Source organism: Narcine bancroftii, chromosome 6, assembly GCF_036971445.1.
Source record: "Narcine bancroftii isolate sNarBan1 chromosome 6, sNarBan1.hap1, whole genome shotgun sequence".
NCBI classification, from domain to species: Eukaryota; Metazoa; Chordata; class Chondrichthyes; order Torpediniformes; family Narcinidae; genus Narcine; species Narcine bancroftii.
Genome location: NC_091474.1, coordinates 175,305,935 through 175,311,431, shown reverse-complemented (window position 1 = coordinate 175,311,431; position 5,497 = coordinate 175,305,935).

Genomic DNA, 5,497 nt, shown 5'->3' with positions numbered 1-5,497 from the left:
CTTTAATACTGCATTTCATTTTCAGCTGTGGTAAGGTTTTAGAAAATGAACTAATAAATCACAGTGTAAATATTTGTAGTTAAATGTCGCCTAAAAACAGAAATCTAAGTTCACTTCTAAACATTAACTCTGGGTGATGAACAGAGAGCCCATAATTGTTTTTTTAATACAACTATTAATGGTAGAAGTACACAATGAAATGTTGGGCTTGGAGGTCATTAAATGTAATTTGATGCCCACATAATTTCTCATCTTTTATGATGGATCAGAAATTATAAGTAACAGATATTAAGCACTTCACCTGCATTGCTCAAACTCTACGAGGAAAAATAAAATGCCCAGGAATCGAAATAGAGCTTTAGATCATGGATTCAGCCTAGTTGCTGATTCTTATCATTCTTTTTCTTAAATTAGACAAATCGGGCACTTCCAAGATCACGTATTGTGATGCCATTGATAGTTAGAAATGCATACACTAAAAAGAACAATCTACCATACATTTAGTTATTTTTCATTTTAACAGAATTTTTAAGACCATAATTTCTTCCAGAGAGTATCACAATATTGAAATTGTTTTTAAGAAATTGTATCATCTTAAAAAAAAATTGTATCATCCTCGTTTACATATTTGCATTTATATAATTGATTAGTACAGCTTGCAATTACTAAACAATTTGAGCCTCCAATGGAGGAGCAGGCCTTTAAGGGAGAGTGAAGGGTTGGTTCAGCAGGACAAATATGTCTTTAGATTAGCTACTAACCTGAAGGCCATCAGTGAATAAAGTAAGAGCACAAGAAGTAGAAGCAGAATTCAGCCATTTGGCACCGCAAGTCTACTGCACCATTCAAATTATGGCTGATGTATTTTTCCTCTCAACCCATTCCCCTGCCTTCTCCACATACCCTTACTAATCAGGAACCCATCAACCTTTGAACCCTCTGCTTTAAATGTATCCATTGACTTGGCCTTCACAGCCATCAGTTGAAACAAATTTCACAGTATCAGCACCCTCTGGTTGAAGAAATTTCGCTTCACCTCTGTTGTTTCGTGGCACCATTACAGTGCAAATATGGTTATAAATTACAATTTCAAAAATAAAGAAATAGTGCAAGGAAATAGGAGAAAGTCTGTGGTTCATTGTCCATTCATAAATCTGATGGCAGAGGGGAGGAAGATGTCCTTGTGCTGCTGGGTGTTCATTCTTCTGGCTCCTGTACTGCTTTCCTGATAGCAGCAGCATGAGGCAGGTATGGCCTGGGTGGTGAGAGTCCATGAGAATAGAAGCTGTTTTTTGAGACACTTCCTCTTAGAGATATCTTCAATGAAGTGAATGCTGGTGACATTGGCTAAATTAACAACTCTCTGGCATTTTTTTTTCCTGTCCGTACCAGATGTGGATGCAACCATGCAGAATGCTCTCCATGGTACACCTGTAGAAACTGGTAACATACTAAATCTCCTCAAAGTCCTCACCAAGTATTGCCACTGACAAGCTTTCTTCATGATTGGATCAAATGGATGCCCTGGTACAGAGCCTCAAATATTGACACCAAGGAATTTGAAGTTCTTGACCCCTTCACTGCTGACCCAGTGCTGACTAGTTTCTGTTCCCCTGAAATCCTCCTGTCAAACAATAAAGATTGTTATTGTGACACCACTCAATTAGTTGATCTATCTCACTCCTGAACGCTTCCTCATTGTGATTCTGCTGTGTGGTGTCATTGGTAAATTATAGATAGCCTTTTAATTGTGCCTGCCCACTCTGTCGTGGGTGGAAAGTGAGTAGACCAGTGTTGATCTGGTCATCTGGTCATAGACTCTCCCACTACTAGACACAACTTTTCCAAATCCACTCTATTCAGCCCTTTGAAAATTCAGTATGTTTTGATGAGATACTCTCTCATTCTTCTAAACTCCAGTGAGTATAGGCCCAGAGCAAACAAAATCTTCTTAATTGTTAACCTCCTTATCTCCACGATCATTCTTGTAAACATCCTCCGGAACCTCTCCAACACCAGTACACCATTTCTGAGATGCTCACAATACTTCAGAGATGGTTTGACCAATGCCTTGTAAATGACCAACATTACCATAACCATATAACCATATAACCATTTACGGACTTTGCTTTTATATTCTAGTCCTTTCAAAATGAATGCTAACATTGCATTTGCCTTCTTGACTACTGACTCAACCTGCAAGTTAACACTAAGGGACTCCCAAGTACCTTTGAACTTGTGCTTTCTGAGTTCTTTCCTCATTTAGAAAATAGTCTGTCTTTATTTCTTCTGCCAAAGTGTATGACCATTGTAGAGCTCATCCAAAGAACCAAAGACTTGTTGATCCAAACCAAGGCTTTTATTAGCAGAAGACAGGAGCTCTTCACAGGTGGCCGACCAGTCCGGAAGGATCCGACCTGGCTAGGGACATAACCCTTTAAGGCCCAGACAGTAGGCATGGCTAAGCTCTCAGCCAATCGCTGTAAGCACAGCCATAACACTCTAGATACTGTAACTATATACATTGGTGATAGGTCTGTACTATCACATTCACCCCTTCTTGGAGAACTGACCCTGGGGTGGAATGGTTGAAGAGGGAGAAGGGAAGGAAAAAAAACAAAGGAGAGAATAAAAGGAAGGGGTAGGTTAAGGACTGTAACGGTCAGGGGGTCTGACCATCTGGCGTGACCGCCGTGGTGCCAGGATTGGGGTCGCTGGAGTGGTGTCGCCAGCGGGCTCAACGGGTGCGACCGCTCCTTCACTCAATTCCCCAGCCGTGTTGTCGGCAGGGTGGCCCGAGTCGTTGGGGTGCTGTTGGTCCTTCTGTTCTGGCACGGGGCCTGGGGAATAAAGAGTTGGGGAAGGTCGGGTTGGGGGTGTTGCTGGGCCTACTGCGTCCTGAGCTAGGTCCCGCACCGAAACAGTGTCCTCCCGCCCATCTGGGAACTCAACGTAGGCGTAATGCGGGTTCGCGTGGAGTAGAGTCACTCGGTCAACCAAGGTGTCGTTTTTTGACGGGGCCAGGGACGGTGACGGTTCCTGATTCAGATTTCCACGGGAAAATTAACATCCTTTCGTGGGGGGTGGCATTTGTTGCGGTACATAGGAGTGTAAGGCACTAGTGAGAACCTCCTGCCAGTGAGAGGTGGGGAGACCTTTAGACTGGAGAGCCAGTGTAACCGCTCTCCAGATGGTGGCATTCTCCCTCTCGACCTGGCCGTTACCGCGTGGGTTATAGCTGGTGGTCCTGCTTGAAGCGATACCACACTCCAGAAGGTACTGTTGCAGCTCTGCGCTCATGAATGAGGACCCTTATCACTGTGGATGGAATTGGGGTACCCGAAAATGGCGAAGATACTGTGAAGGGTCTGTATCACTGAGGTGGCGGTGGTGTCTGGGCAGGGCACAGCGAATGGGAAACGGGAGTACTCATCGATGGCCATAAGGATGTAGTTATTACGGTTGGTGGTGGGTAGGTCGCCGGTCGCGGCAGTCGGGCCCCAGCGGTCATCAGCAATGGACGCTAGGGCGAGTACCTGGTTGGCCGCGGTGGGTCCCCAGTCAGTCGCAGTGGCTGCACAGGCGGCGGTGTGGGCAGCGGCAGCAAGGGAGCGGCAGTGTCATCTCCGGGGGTAGCTGTGGCAGTGGCAGTGGCAGCAGTAGCTGTAGCATTGGCCCAGGGGGTGGTCGTGGCCGTGGCAATAGCGGGCTCTACAGTCGGGACCGAGGCCAGGTCGAGTGTTCCTCACAAGGGCGAGAGGCAGGCCAACTTCATGGTTGCAAGGGTGGGCTGCCCCGTCCAGGTTCGGTGTCTCCGTGACGTCAGGCGTTGCCGTGCAGGGAAGCCCTCGCTCTCATTGGACGAGAGCTCTGGGGAAGAAGAGTTTGAATGGGATAGTGGCGGTTGGGCTTCACACGAGGCACTGTGTTTGCCGGCGGCCATTTTAGACCTACAGACTGCAGCAAAGTGGCCGTTTTTAAGGCACTTCTGGCACCTGGCTTTTCTTGCTGGGCACTGGGACCTGCTGTGCTTGTCCCTCCCGCAGAAATAACATTTTGGGTTCGCGGGGGCAGTGTAGCAGCAGCCGACAGGCCGTCAGTATATCGGGGGGTCCAGTCCCTAGAGAACTCGTTTGACTTTAAGGCTGCTTCCTCCATTGTGATTGCAATCCGGGCCACGTCCTCTAGTTTTTCTACCCCTTGTTCGAGCAAGCACAGCCTCACTTTGTTCAATCGGAGCCCGGCCAATTAGGCATCCCGGACGAGATCATTTGTGATCTCGGCAGCAGTTTTGTCCACACAGTTACAGTCCTTGCCCAATGCCTTTACTACTTGTAAATATGCCCTGCTGGACTCGCCGGGCTGTTGCTTCCTCGACGTAAGCACGAGCTGGGCATGCACTCTGTTCATTGGTTGATCGTACAGTTCTTTCAGTACCTTTATGGTTGCAGTGTAAGTGGTCTCATCCTGGATGTTCTCGTAGACTCTCAAGGACACCATAGACAGCAATGCTGTTAGACGCTGGTTATCCTCCTCCACCACAATGAGCCTTAGGAAGTTTTCAAAGTTCAACAGCCAGAACTTAAAGGCTTTGAAGGCTGTAGCTGACTGTGGGTCGATGTGTGATAGTACAGATCTATCACCAATGTACATAGTGTATATAGTTACTGTATCTAGACTGTGCTTACAGCGATTGTCTGAGAGCTAAGCCACACCTATTGTCTGGGCATTAAAGGGTTGTGTCCCTAGCCAGGTCGGATCATTCTGGACTGGTCGGCCACCTGTGAAGAGCTCCGGTCTTTTGCTAATAAAAGCCTTGGTTTGGATCAACAAGTCTTTGGTTCTTTCGACGAGCTCTACAATTTTATTAGCAAAAAAATAATATTTTTGAAAGGGATGGAGTGTTTAACTCGGCCAGAAAAACTTGATATCGACCCACAGTCAGCTACAGCCTTCAAAGCCTTTAACTTCTGGCTGCTGAACTTTGAAAACTTCCTGAGACTCATTGAGGTAGAGGAGGATAACCAGCGTCTAACAGCATTGCTGTCTATGGCGTCCTTGAGAGTATATGAGAACATCCAGGATGAGACTACTTACACCGCAGCCATAAAGGTACTGAAAGAACTGTATAATCAACTGGGGAACAGAGTTCATGCCCGGCTCGTGCTTGCTTCGAGGAAGCAACAGCCCGGCGAGTCCAGCAGGGCATATTTACAAATATTAAAGGCATTGGGCAAGGACTGTAACTGTGTGGACAAAACTGCTGCCGAGATCACAAATGATCTCGTCCGGGATGCCTATGTGGCTGGGCTCCGATCGAATGAAGTGAGGCTGCGCTTGCTCGAACAAGGGGTAGAAAAACTAGAGGACGTGGCCCGGATTGCAATCAGAATGGAGGATGCAGCCTTAAAGTCCACCGAGCTCTCTAGTGACTGGACCCCTCATTCTGATGTGAGTAGAGTGCCCTTCTACCCTACCACCCCCCGAGATACTGACA